Raw genomic sequence first — 15,852 nt, 5'->3', positions numbered from 1 at the left:
AGAAAGGAAGTTACAATGTAAATAATTTTTAATACTAGTAGTAGACATTCTTCAAGAATTAAGCAAAACAAGACGTTGTATTAAATTTAAAAATATTAATTGTAATTCAAATGTTAATTTCAATTAAGCAAAATAATAATTGTAATTCAAATGTTAATTTAAAAATTAGTTACAATGTAAATAATTTTTAAGCAATACAAGCTTAAAAATTATTTGAGTATCTGTTGCAGTTACCAAGAAAACCAGGAAACATCAACACGTTTAACAAAATGCAACAATTGTTATAACAACATTCTGAAAGAATGCATTACAAAAATCACCCCTTTTGACAAAAGCTTATTCCACTATCTGTTTTTATACATATAAAGAATACTCAAATTAAATTCTATAAGTGTACATTCATACAGAATACATGATAATAAACATTTTTTTTTCAAAATAACCCATTACTACTATGAAAACAAGCAACATTCAAAGTATTGGCCAAAGAAAGCTTAAAATTCAAAAAGAATACTTATCTTCTATAACCCTAACTACTTAATAACCATTTTACAAGCATTTAACAAGAATCAATTGAAAAAATAAACTTAGTGGTGGTGGAGCGAGACAATCATCGTCCTCTTCATTGTCGCCTCCAATACGCACCTGCTATGTTTTGAACTTTGATTTGAAGTTCTTTTGTAATCTTGAACTTGAATGTCGTTTCCTTCTTGGTTGCTGATTCTATACTTCAAATCTAAAATATTGGTCAACACCTGATCTAGGTTTACAAGTTATAAAGAATGGTAAGTACACTATCGTTTACAGTGGATAATAGATTATTTTGGTGAAAATTGTACCTGCAGATGATTATATCATCACCATTCTTCTGTACCGATATGGAATGATATTAACCATTCGAACGAAATAATTGGGTTGTACGCATATAATATGTTGACTTCCCTTTTTAAAAAAGATGAATAATGACTCAATTGCCCATTTCAACGTTTTTATTAGCAATTTAATTAAAAATTTAATCATAAATTCAAAAAAATAAGCATCCATTCTTAGCCAATTGATTTTCTAATCCAAGAGTCCAAATTAAGTCATACATTCACACTATATTTAACTTTCACATTTAATCCTAACCATATATATATATATATATATATATATATATATATATATATATATATATATATATATATATATATATATATATTAGCAGTTACCCGCGCCAAGCGAATAGTGTGAATAATTTTTTCAGATGTTCATTTGCAAAAATAATTAGGTGTTTTACCTTGCTTAAATCCTTGTTTCCAAGGTTTCCAACGATGTGAGCTCGGATTCCACGTAACTTTTTTTTGGAAAATCTTCGTATCTATATTGTCTTCTGTCTTGCGCTATATCTCTTAGCGAGATATATTCTGTATATGTATTTATGTAATTGATGGTGTATATAATTTCCTTAGTATTAGGGATCCTTTTGTATTTATACGTATCATTGTTTAATGAGAAGGGCAACATTTAAATCATAATTGTCTTTATGGTATCAAAGTCACTTTTAGCCTAACCCTAAGCCGTCACACCCTCCACAACAGTCGACCTTTGTTCTTTTTCCCTCCATATCTCCTTCTCATCTCATCGACATGCCAGACGATGTAGAAACCACCAAATCCACCTTCCACTCGGTGTTCACAGTGAGCAACATCAAGAATGTCATACCTCTCATTCTCAATCGATCTGATGATCACTATCCTTCATGGGTGGAATTCTTCAACATTCACGTATGTGCTTACAACGTGAAAGATCACATCGATAACAAAACCCCTACACCCACCGATGTTGATAAAGCCACATGGGATTGACTTGATGCCCTTGTCAAATCATGGATCTACAGCACCATAACACCGGATCTCGCTTACACCATCATGAAACCTGGTGCATCATACCTTGACCATTGGAAGCATCTTCACGAAATATTTCTTGATAATAAAAACACTCGTGCAGTTTACCTCGAGGAACAATTTAACAACATCCATCTCTATGCCTTCTCTAACATCACTGAATATTGCGCATGCCTCAAGAACCTAGCCGATCAACTAGAAAACGTTGGACACCCGGTGTCAGAAACGAAGATGGTCCTCCCACTCATCTCTAGTCTCACAAAAGGGGACTACGATACCGTCACTACCATTATACAACAAACCAACCCCCTTCCCAGCTTCACAAAAGCGCAATCCTCCCTTCTCCTTGAAGAAGCCCGCCGCGAAACTGGAACTCGATGGCCATTGCCAACCAAAATATAAATGCACAGTTCATCTTATTGCTTAAATCAATAAACATTAAACAATAACCAAAAAAATATGCAAAATACAAACCTTCTCATTGCTTAAATTGCATCTTCATTTTATTTCATTTTTAATCTTAAATCTCATCTTCGTGTTTTTCTAATTGCATTCTAAGTCCATAATCACTACGTAAATAAATTTACAAACAAATATATCTAAAAAAAATAACAATTGAAAATTCTAAATTTCCATTCAAACATAATCATCTTCAATTTATACCGACAAATATATATATATAAAAATAACCAATTGAAAATTTGTTTGTTTAGGTTAGCGAATGAAAGTTTTTATGGAAATTAGACTATATAAACACTATGGGGGATAAACATTGCAGTTTAAAAAATAGAGGGTTACATAAAATAATTTTTGTTCAGTAACTTTAAAAAAATTACGTACTTATTTTTATGTATGTTTTGATATATATTCATAGTGATAAACGTTTTGAAATATTCGATGTAAATTTCGAACTTTGTTCATTAATTTTAAAAAAACTTAGTTTCCTTTTTATATGTATATGCTAGTTTAATTTGATTTCGTTTATGTTTCAATGTATTTTTTATGTTTTCGTGCTTATTTTATGTATAAAAAAACACGTACTTAAATGAATGACGAAAACATAACAACAATCTATTTCTGTAAATTTAGTTGATATATTAGAAAAAATTTCAAATCTGATAAATAAAATGTTCATAATCAACATGAAAAAAAAGAAAGTTAAATGTGTTTCATAATGTTTTGGAGTATAAATATGTAACTTTTTGTATATATTCAGTTAGTTAACCAGGAAACTCATTTTCTTTTATTATGAAAAATATTATAAGTTTAGTTAGTTAATCAGTAATTTTCTTTTTTGTTTTCGTACTTAATTTTATATATGTTCTTATTTTTTCATATATGAAAATAAGTACGGAAAATATAAAAAAAATTATGTTAAAACGTAGACGAACTTAAATTGATATCGACATGTATGTAAAAAAAAGCAAGTAACCTTTTTTCCGTTGAATTAATGAATGAGAGTTCTAAATTTACGTCGAACACTTCAAAAGGTTGACCATCTTGAATTTTTACTGACACATACATAAAAAGAAACACGTACAAAAATATTTTTTTAAGTTAATGAACAAAATTTATCATACACGACCCGACTCATAAGTCGAAAACATACATAAACGTAAGCACTAAAACATAAAAAAAATATAATAAAAAAAATAAAAAATAATTACGTTGAACTATAAACAAACTCGAATAATATAATATGTAGCTTACGAAAGTTACTATATGTGATCGACTTATATATAAGAAGTGTATACTAAATTAAGCATGAAAACATAAAAACCAAAATACATACAAAACATAGACAAACTTGCATTTAAACCCATACGAGCATAAAAAACAAGTTAGTTTTTTTTTTTTAAAAAAAAAAAATAACGATCGAAAATTCTAAATTTCCGTTAAAACATTGATTATCTTCAAATTATAGCGACAAATATATAAAAATAACCACATAAAAATTAGTTTTTTTAGGTTAGCGTACGAAAGTTATTAGGAAAATTAAACTATATAAACACTATGTGAGATAAACATGGTAGTTTAAAAATTAGAGGGTTGAAAAGAGCATTTAACGAAGTTGAAAGTCAAGGATCAAAGTGAAGTTTTAAAAAGTAAAAAAATTAAAAGTCATAAACTCATAAACATAAAATGTAAATCAAATTAATAATAAGTGAGTTTGTGGCCTTTGGTAAACATAAAAACTAAATCTTGTTTGTAAAACAATCATTCATGCAAGTTTGGAAACCACAAAAACCATATTTGCTTAAAAGAATTAATAATAAGTGAGTTTGTGGCCTTTGGTAATCTACGGAGATGTTAACAAAAACAACACGCTTTTTATTACAGTTTACAGCTGTTTGGTTTACCTTTTTTGCTGCAAAGGTTTGCAGAAGTTGTCAGTATACTTTATGAATTTTTTTTTTCTAGAAAAACAAACAGCAGTAACTTTGTCTTGATTTTATAATATATATTATTAATTTAAGACTATTACCCATCGCTGAATTCTTTATGTATTCGGTGGTGAAGAAAATATTAAAATAAAGGAAAATTAACAAAAACAAGCGACCAATGCTTTTGTATCAAACAAGGTTTGGTTTATATTTTAATATTTAAAGGATCAAGTGGCAGTTTTCTATAAGTTTAATTATTTTAACTTTTATAATCTATCGGTGTATATGAAAAAATTGTTTTGACTATACTTCAATATGCAATTCGTATAGAAAATTTTATTATAATTTTTATATTCTACCATGGAATGGAATGATAAGTAATTATGATTTAGGATAGGATAAAAAATTGGCTTAAATATCTTTTCATTTTATATATTTTGTCATAAAGAATGTGATGTTGCTCAAGATATCGTTGTAATGTCATCCAGGTGTATTGCTAGGCAATAAATGGCATGTTGTTGATAATAATACTTCTAATCAGTTTTATTGAATAAAAAAGAAATAAAGTTATATTTATTTAATAAAAAATGATTTCCGTTTGGATGTTAATGAGAGTGAAAGTTTGGATTTGATTGAGTTATGATGAAAGAAAGAAAAAATTAGTTTTTTAATGAATCACTATGTTGGGTTGGGTTACCAATATAGATAGTGTAAATGTTAACAAACTAAACTTAATAATATATTATTAATTATTTTATAAAGTCTTTAAAAGACTCTAAGAAAAAAGAATAAAGAAAAATGGAAAAATGGTTGATTCAATCCAGAAGATTATTAATTTGATATGAAAAAAATAATAATAATGAATAATGAAAATGTAAAAAAAAATCTTTAAGTAATAAGGTAAATTTTTAACTTCATTTAGTACAAAAATAAACTTTCAAGTTATGGTATTTTTGATAAAGAGATATTGTTTACATTATAATCATTTTCGGATATCATTCATTTCGAATAAAACTTGTTTTTAATATAGATAAACATTTTCGTAATATTTTAAACTTTAAAATATGTGAAATAGTTGTAAAAATAGATATAATTGATTTAATCCAAAACATAATCTAAATAATAAAAATCTTTTCATAATAAGTTAAATTTAAATACAAATAATCTAAATAAATAATTTAGTAAAAAATAACAAGAATTGAAAACTAATTTATAGAAAAAAAAATCATAACAATTAGAAGGTGCGATTAAAAAAGTATTGTGTCCTGTTTTTTTAGAAAAAATTGGGATATTTTCTAAGAACGCAAAATAAAAAAATATATTCATAAATGAACCAATCTTGCTATTTGCTGGAATTTCAAAGAAACAAGGTCATCTTATGGGTCATCATACTACGTACGTAAGATGTGTATGTATTTGTCCTATAAGTAGACCACTTCAAAATAACATTCAAACATCTCATCCTCCAATGTGTTGGCCAAAACCCCTCTCGAAGAGTTCAAAGAGTAAGGGTAAAGCAAATTTTGCCGGAGAACCTCCACCCCAGATGAAAAAAAAAAAAACAATCAACATCATCGCCTAAATCCAACCTATCCCCATGGGGGAAGGGGCGTTCGAGTGGCCAACCTCCTGCGATGGAAGATGTGCATCATCGCCCAAAAAGTTCATCTACAGACTTCGGATCTCATCCTCGAATGTCTTGGCCAACAACCCTCGAAGAGCTCCAGAGAAATAATGATGTTGGTTTCCAGGAAGCAAATTTTGGCGGAGGACCTCATGCCGACGACATGTTGTCGCCATATCTTTTGAAACTTTTGACCAATTTCCTTTGACCACTATATCTGTGCCGACGACGTATCGTCACCATAGGTTTGGCGGGAACGACGAAAATGTTGGCGGTAATCTGAAAATTTGTGCCGACGACATGTCGTTGGTATAGGTATAAAAAAAAACTATTTTCCATTTATTTTTATTCCATGTGCCAGAAAAACTGAACGACGTAGTTTTGGGAAATGGTATCCCGACGACTTGTCATCGGCACAGGGTTTTTCATTTATATATATATATATATATATATATATATATATATATATATATATATATATATATATATATATATATATATATATATATATATATATATTTCAGGAATAAATGATACGTTGTCGCTAATGGAGACCCTATACCGATGACATGTCGTCGGTATAGGGGTATACCCTAAAACAGATACGCAGACTTCTTTCATTTGCACGCAACGACTTTTTCCTTCATCCCTTTCCTCCCAGGCGACGAGTGTAACTCCGGGCGGACGTACCGATTTGTGGGGGACAACGGGCAAATGTTTGTCAGACTAATCTCAAATCTGGTGGGATCAAAGGTACCGTTGCATTATCATACTTGGCGTCGTGTTCCTATTGATTCCAAAAATGATTTATATCCCGAGCTAGAGGTAAGTATACAATATATTTTATATGTATTGAATTTTACACTTATTAAATATTTTTTTACTAATCAAATATGTTTTTCCTTTTGCAGACTTATTTTGATATTAATAGGTACCGGGGCACAGACTTGTGGGAACCCCTTCGAGCGGGTATCCAAGCAGACATGCAAAGAGCTTATCGAGACCGCAAGCATGATATGAAAAACCATTTTGATAGAGTTGGCGGATATCATGATGTGGAAAGGGCAAGAAGATGTCCACCGACTGATTGGTCCGCCGAAGCTTGGAACAAAATGATTGATTTGTTATTTTTGACCGATAAATACAGACGCACGTCGGACAAAAATAAAATTTGTAGGTCGAAACTTCCGCACACAAGTGCTCACGGATGTAGACCCTATGCTCAACGACGTTATTTAGAGGTAATAAAATATTATACTATTAGTTAAAAGTGTTATTAACATTTGTATAAATATATTTATTGATTTCACTTATTATAGGAAAAAATGGGAATGAACCCCGCAACATATTGAGGGTCGGGGACAAATTTGCTACAAAGAAGGTTCAGGTTGGTGTACAAGTCGAGCATAAGAAGATTGGATAAGTGATAAACGAAATGAATGTGTTGTTTAAATATATTATTATTATTATTAATTATAGTTTTTTGTTTAAGGAATATTATTATTATTTTAATTTTAAGTTTAGTTGTTTGTTTTAATTAACGTATGTTTATTATTTTCTTTATTTTAGGACAAAATTCAAGAAGAATATGAGAAAATGCAAAGCGAGGTTGGGGAAAGCGGAATAGTAGACGAGGAAGAATGTTTAGAACGTGCCCTTGGGACGAGACGCGGGTATGCTCGCGGGGTGGGTAGGAGACCAACCGCCAACTTCGGTTTAATTCCAAATGAACGATGTTCCACTTCAAAATCGTCCCAATCTCAACCCCAATCTCAATCCCAATCTCAATCCCAATTTGATGCACAACAAATGCAAGAATACTTGCAACAATATAATGCGTCATTGGCGGCATGTATTCCGGGCTTCCAACCACCTCCATTTCCTAACTTTCTATTCAAGTCTAACGCACAAGCAAGTACCTCTCAACAAGTTGCTGAAAGGATGGAAGAACAAGGAGAAGAAGGAGAAGAAGAAGTAGGATATGATTATGATAATGATGTTTGATGTTTTTTTTAGTGATTTGAACAATGTTAGTTAACTACTAGACTTCAATTTGAACTTGAATTTGATGTTTTGAATTTGAACAATGGTACTTAGTTAATGCATTTTAAGTGATATATGTTGGAATGTGTTTTGGATTTGTTAAAAATGCAGCAATGATAATGTACTAAATTTGTAAAATAGAAAAAAAAAAAGAAACAGTACCTATCCCGACATGTCGTCGCAATAGGTATGTTATTGGCTCCTGTTAAAACCCTATAGCGACGACTTGTCATCGTAATAGATTAAACCTGTGGTGACGAGTCGTCGTCGCTAAAGGTTTGCCGACGACAAGTCGTCGCTATAGGTAATTAATAAAACTTTATTTTTTAACCCCGAAAATATGATTGACAAACTCTACCTCGACGACGAGTCCTCGGAATAAGTAACGCTATCGCGACGACATCTATACCGACAACTCTATTGACCTATGCAGACATGACTACGCTGACGACTCTATACCGACGACAAGTCGTCGGGATAGGGTCCGAAATTGTCGTCACTATAGGGTTTTATTGTTGTAGTGCATGGTATCATTTGATAAATGTAGAAAAAAAATTGTAAAACATGATGCAGATTTTGGAAATTTAGACAATTTTGACTTTGGAATTAATGTCAAAATAGTTGTTCAATTATTGATGGATTTTTATGTGCGGGAAAAATAGAAGAAAGCAAACTTAGAGCGCAGAAAGTCCGCTGCCATAGTCCTTAAGAGCATACAGTACGGGAACATAATGCCATGGAGGTGCCTATGTGGCACCTCCATAATGCCGTCTTAACGCCACAAATACCGCCCCTGCTTCTCGTTTTGGTGTTGCTCGTTGCTTCTTGTTGCCAGCATAACGCCCCATAACGCCATACTCTTTGTTTCTTTCCTATGTTTTTCTTCATTTTTTGCCTCACTTCAACGAGGTTAAGAATGAGAATACCACCCCCTCTGGAAGTCATGAAGAGTTGGTGATGATGTGGACATGTTGTGAATGGATATGGGTGTGACCCATACCCAATACTCTAAAAAAACTACAAGGGATGAGAAGCTATAAAGTTGGTGTGAAAAATAAAAATAAAAAGTAATTTTTGCCTTTACTTCATTTTAATTTACTCATTATATTATATAACCCTTACATTTATAAAGTTTGATGCAAATAGTAATTTTTAGATTGTTTATCAAATTTTTGTCCTCGTTACGGAAATTAAATACATTTTAGTTCGGTGGTAAAGAAGTTTTCGTCACATCGTGCTACCTGCGTTAGATCCCTAACTGGACGACACGACAACCCGACAAACGCATAAATTACCCCAAACCATAGGGACTATTCATGTAATTTACTCTTTGTTTTGAGTAAATTACACGAATGGTCCCTATGGTTTAGGGTCATTTGCACGTTTGGTCCCTAACTTATTTTTTTAACTCGGAAGGAACCTACAGTTTGTTTTTGTTACACGTTTGGTCCCTGTCTTACTTAAAAAGACTATTTTGCCATTGATTTTTTAATTTATTTAAATAAACACACCCCCAACTCCATTCCTCTCACTTTACCTTACCTACCTCATTATTTTTCCCTATTTAAATAATAGTCTTTTTAGGTAAGATAGGGACCAAGCGAGTAACAAAAACAAATAGTAGGGACCAAACGCGTAACAAAAACAAACAGTAGAGACTTTCCGAGTTAAAAAAATTAGTTAGGACCAAACGCATAAATTACCCCAAACCATAGGGACCATTCATGTAATTTACTCTTTGTTTTGAGTAAATTACACGAATGGTCCCTATGGTTTAGGGTCATTTGCACGTTTGGTCCCTAACTTATTTTTTTAACTCGGAAGGTCCCTACAGTTTTTTTTGTTACAGGTTTGGTCCCTGTCTTACTTAAAAAGACTATTTTGCCATTGATTTTTTAATTTATTTAAATAAACACACCCCCAACTCCATTCCTCTCACTTTACCTTACCTACCTCATTATTTTTCCCTATTTAAATAATAGTCTTTTTAGGTAAGATAGGGACCAAGCGAGTAACAAAAACAAATAGTAGGGACCAAACGCGTAACAAAAACAAACAGTTGGGACTTTCCGAGTTAAAAAATTAGTTAGGACCAAACGCGTAAATTACCCCAAACCATAGGGACCATTCATGTAATTTACTCTTTTGTTTTTTCATTGACATCAAACTCAAAACTTACCCTTTTATACTTTCTAACTAGACGTGGCAAAACCTGACACGACACGACAACCCGACACGAACCCGACACGACAACCCGACACGAAGTTAGCGGGTTAGGGTTAGAGATTTCGACCCGTTTATGTACACGAGTTGACACGACATGACACGATAATTAAACGGGTAGGGTTAGGGTCAAAACTTTCAACTCGAAGACGACCCGATTAATTATATATATATATATATATATATATATATATATATATATATATATATATATATATATATATATTCATATTTTTATAAATATTTTCAATATTATATATTTGTAGTGGCCCAAATTCAAGAATTAAAAGTAAAAGGGTAAATTACTGTCCCTATGGTTTGGTCAAAATTGCATGTTTGGTCCCTAAATTTTTTTTGCACTCGGATTGTCCCTGTGGTTTGATTTTGTTGCGTTTTTCGTCCCTTACATACATAATGTTAGGGATCAAACATGTAATTTTGACCAAACCATAGGGACAAAAAACGCAACAAAATCAAACCATAGGGACGACCCGAGTGTAAAAAAAAGGTTAGGGACCAAACGTGTAATTTTGACCAAACCATAGGGACGATTTCAGTAATTTACTCAAAGTAAAATTCAAACTTTCAAAGTGACTTAATTTTACTCTTCCTCACTAACTATCTTATTTGCTTCCTAACTCTAACTCTTTACATTTTACTTTAAACTTAGTACTACCTCCGTCTCATATTTATTGTCCAATTTTGACTTTTGAAGTCTTTATTCTTCAAATTTGACCTTAAATATTTTTTGTTTTTCATATATAACACTTAATGCAAAATATATGAATGAATTGTATTTTAAATGTCTTTTCATTTTTATAATTTTTTTTAAGTAATTTATAACACAAATAAAAATATTTAGGGCCAAAATAAAAAAATAAAAACTTCAAAAGTTAAAAATGGATAACAAATATGGGACCGAGGGAGTATAATTTTTTTTTCCGTTCCACCTCCCAACTCCACCATTTCACTTTTTCATTTTTTTCCTCTATCACTCTTACTTTTCAACCATTAAAATTTTCAACCCGACATGACACAACATATTTATAAGGTTTAAACATTAACCCGAAACCCGATACGGAAATAAACGGGTTGACACGAACCGACACGATAATTAAACGGGTCAGGATAGGGTCAAGCACTCTCAACCCGTTTAATGTATTGACACGACACGAACCCGACACAACACGACACGATTGTCAGGTCTATTTTTACGCTCCAACTTTCATTATTTTATGATTTTGATCATCTATAGCCAAAAAAAAATAAAAAATCTCTACTCACAATTACACTTATACTAAGGGTGTGTATGGGGCGGTTTGGTTCGGTTATTGGTCAAAACCGAACCATAACCATTATGATTGGTTAATGCATTTTGGTAACCATTGAGTATGGTTAATATTGGTTATGGTTAATGGTTTTTGTTGGTTAACGGTTTTGGTTAATGGTTAATATTGGTTAACCACAATGTTCAAAATAATATAAATGACGAAAGTATATGGGCTTAAAAAATGAAAAGAGAATACAAAAGTCATCAGCACCAATGTTTGTAACCTAGCTTATAGTAATATAATAAAATGTCTATCTTTGATACTCAAAGTGAGATAACACATAGTCACATTCAAAATAAAAAATATTTAATAAAAAGTATAAAACATTAAAAAAAATTGACATTAATAACTTCATATATTGATAATCGATATTAACATTAAAATAAAGCCAAACATTTATAGACGTTCAATGTGATTAAATAAAAAACTATAAAATAAAATAGCTAAACATTTATATTACGTGTTATCTGGATATAAAAAAACAATCACTCATATACATTCAATGTGATTAAGTCAAAACAGTAAATAAAAAAAGAAAATTTAAAAAAAAAAATAATACATTCTTAATATATCACAAAGTGAAGAAGAACCAAAAACTTAACTTACCTAGAAGTTTTGATAATAAATTAAAAAAATCCTTCGGATAGAACTATAAAGTCAAAACAATCTTTGATTAGGATTAACGGTGTGAGAAACCTCCGATTAGGATTATGAATGTGATGATTAAACCATTGGTGATTAATGTTTACAAATTATAGAATTAGCCGGTTAAGAATTACAACATTAATCAATAATCTAACTCAATGCATGGTTGGAAAATTATGAGTGTCTGCATGATCATCCTTTGATGGTTTGATTGCACGTTCGTCTCCTATTAAGTGGGGATTAATGAATTATATTTTGAAATTTTAATAGGTCTTAAATAAGTTTGACTATATTATTTTATATATTGTCCATAATTTTTATGTATTAAAATATAAAGTTAGCGGTTCGGTTAATAATGGTTCGGTTAACCTATAAAACCATAACCGAACCATTTGTTATCGGTTAACAAAAATTAGAAACCGAACCAACGGTTTTTAAAACGGTTCAGTTATATCGGTTAATTTGGTTATGGTTCGGTTTTTCGGTTATTATGCTCACCCCTAACTTATACATAACTAGTAAAAAGCCCACATGTTGCCGTAGGTTTGTAGATGTTTCCTAAAATAGCGATTTTACATTGACAAATCCAAGGGAATCATAAAATAACCATTACATTGTAGTGTGTAATTAACGTGGGTTGGAGAGTTGATAGTAGAAAATGTGTTAACTCATGCCATTGATATTTGAATATATATATATATATATATATATATATATATATATATATATATATATATATATAGAGAGAGAGAGAGAGAGAGAGAGAGAAAGAGAGAGAGATAGGTTCTGATGTTTAATCTATCTATTGTGTTATTGTGTTCACAATTGTGGGCCAATCATTCTTTAATAGAAAAAACAATAATTAAAAAAATCAATAAGGGTAAGTAGGTAATTTGAGAAATAACTTCCCCAAATACTCCCTATAATTTTGCTAGTTACGTTTGATTTTAACCTAATCCCCTTTTATATAAGACTGATCTGATCAATCGTTGTAGGATCAATTTTAACCTAATCCCTCTTTATGTCAACTAATCATTGGCGCAACTCTGATCCGACTCCATTGCGCAACTTCAATCAGCAACGCGTCAATTTTTGGTAATATTGTTTTTGGCGCAATTGATCATCGGTGCATCTCCATCTCGTGATTCTCTTATGATCATCAGGTGATTGTCAAGAGTTCGAGATTAACTTCAGCCCTAGTTCTTAAGTTTTTTTCCCTTGATACCATATACTTGTATCACGTTCCTTTTTAGTTGTCAATTTTTTTTGTTAGTCAGATAGTCAGATCTGATCTAAGTATATGATCAGATTTATGAATCATGTTTTTGTGAGCATCATCTTGTCTGATCATCAACCTCCCTAGTTGTGAAGTTTTTCTTTTTGGTCATGATCTTTAGCTTAATTCTTTTTTGTGCATTTGATACAATGTCTCTAATCCTCACATTTTTATTTTTATTTTTTTTGTGTGTGTTTTGATGATATTCAAATCAGTGTATATGAGCAGTTTTCTTTTTAGAGAGTCATCACTTGTGAATCTTACAACATCATCTGTTAATCTACAAACCTTAGGTAAGATTCATGTTAATTTTTTTTTCATATGCATGCTTGAGTGAAGGTCTCTCATTATTGATATATTGTGTTTCGTGTTGTGCAAACAAATTCGAAGGTTGTTTCTATTGATAGTTATGAAGATGTTCCAGTAAACGATGAGTCAGCATTGCTAAAGGCTGCTGCAAACCAACCTGTCACTATAACTGTTGCTATTGAAGCTGGTGGCAAGGATTTCCAGTTCTACACTTCGGTAATCCTGATTATTTTTAATCATAATCTTTAATTTTAGTTAAACCAATTTGTAAAATAATCTCCTAATCCTTTTATGAACAATAGATATAAGGCATAACAAGAAGATTCTAGCCAATGATTATAGAATGCACAAATTAGAATCTTTTAATTATAAATCTTTTTGTGTCTCCATGTAATCTTGGTGGTTGAGGCCTAAGGGTTGTGATTTTGTGGGGTGGGTATAAATTAATATCACATTATATTATTATATTTAAAGAGTAGGTATTCCTTTTGTCTTTGTGAATTTCGTCAGGGCATCTTTACGGGACAATGTGGGACCGATTTGGATCACGGTGTGGTTGTGGTTGTGTATGGCACCGAAGATGGGAAGGACTACTGGCTAGTGAGAAACTCATGGGCTGCAGATTGGGGTGACGAAGGATACATAAGAATGGAAAGAAAGCATTATTCATCGTTATATCCTGGCAGAATAGTCCATAATAAAATGATCAAGTGCATTCGTTCAAGAATTCTATATTTAAGAATTCCATGCTTTTTAAGATTTGTATTTATTTTTTATGACATTCTGTTAGGATATGTGTATTTGTATTAAAATGTACAATTTCATAGCAGTTATTCCCATAGAATGCGTGAAGGAGACATGTTGATCAAGGGCGTGAACGTTGGAATGAAATGACGAATTCCAATTCTGTTGGAATCACAGAAGTTGATGCTTGAAGAACGGACCATATTATTCTTTTAGAATGTATTAGTCGTTGTTAGATTTTGATGTTTCTTCCCCGTTTTGATTGTTTTTTTAGTTTTCTTCCATAACAATAAATGTAATTTTTAACAATTCTTATTCGTATTGTATAAGAAATAATGTATTTTTTGTTTTTATTGTTCAAGGTTTTGTTATAGAAGTTGTTACTCTTTAAGAAGTTTTATTTTTGAATATACTCATAAACATATTCTGTCAGAATGTCCGAATTAAAATGATTAAAATTCGTAAAATCAGATTTTTAAAATTAATAGAATATATGATCCCTTAAAAATGCAATCTTCCTTTATTAAATCTATATTAATTAACTAAATTACCCTTGTAATTAATTAAGATGATTTTTTCAATTATATTTAATTCAATAATGTATATTATTCACTTTCTTAAAATAAGTATATTTGATTGGCCCATATTTATGAATACAATAACATAATAGATACTCTAAACAAAATAACCTAAGCCTATATATATATATATATATATATATATATATATATATATATATATATATATATATAGAAAAGTTCAGTAGAGAACCATAATTATTGGTTATTCAAGGAACCAAATCTTTTTTCAAGTTCTAAAACTTATTCTTTATCGAAAAAAAATCTAAAAATATCTAAATTCTTATATTAACATTGTGAATATGAAAAATATTTTCGGATTCACCGTGTGAATCCGGATTCACATTGTGAATTTTCAAAGATTCACTTTGTGAATTTGACAAATTTTTTTCGAATTTGATATCATTGGAAAAAGGATAAAAATTTATGAATTTCTGTATTTTTAGTTTTTTTTTGATAAAAAATAAGTTGTAAAAGTTGAAAAAAAGATTGGGTTGGTTCCTTGGTTCCTTGGTTAATTAGATATATATATATATATATATATATATATATATATATATATATATATATATAGAGAGAGAGAGAGAGAGAGAGAGAGAGAGAGAGTTAGATTCAAATATTCCAAAATTTATGTCAGCATGTCAGTTTGTATAATAGAAATTATGTAAGGGTATATGTTAAGTGCAGAAAAAGGATCAGGGCTACAAATAAAGTATATGTAACATACCATTTATGTTTTTGGACATGTGAGTAATGTATTATGGTTAATGAATTTCTAATTTCTATTACCCATTTTTGGTTCAATATTT

At 30.6% G+C, this 15,852-nt stretch overlaps 1 long non-coding RNA gene across 1 annotated transcript; it reads left to right on the top strand.

Moving 5' to 3' along the window:
* The first annotated feature begins 13,102 nt into the window (after window positions 1-13,102).
* Window positions 13,103-14,826, top strand: LOC145000264 (uncharacterized). Its single transcript, XR_013661174.1, has 4 exons — window positions 13,103-13,299; window positions 13,628-13,705; window positions 13,803-13,937; window positions 14,232-14,826. It is a non-coding gene; the product is annotated as an uncharacterized LOC145000264 (long non-coding RNA).
* The last annotated feature ends 1,026 nt before the right edge of the window (window positions 14,827-15,852 follow it).

This window comes from Lactuca saligna, chromosome 1 (genome assembly GCF_052625555.1).
Source record: "Lactuca saligna cultivar CGN05327 chromosome 1, ASM5262555v1, whole genome shotgun sequence".
NCBI classification, from domain to species: Eukaryota; Viridiplantae; Streptophyta; class Magnoliopsida; order Asterales; family Asteraceae; genus Lactuca; species Lactuca saligna.
This window is presented reverse-complemented; position numbering and strand designations above follow the sequence as displayed.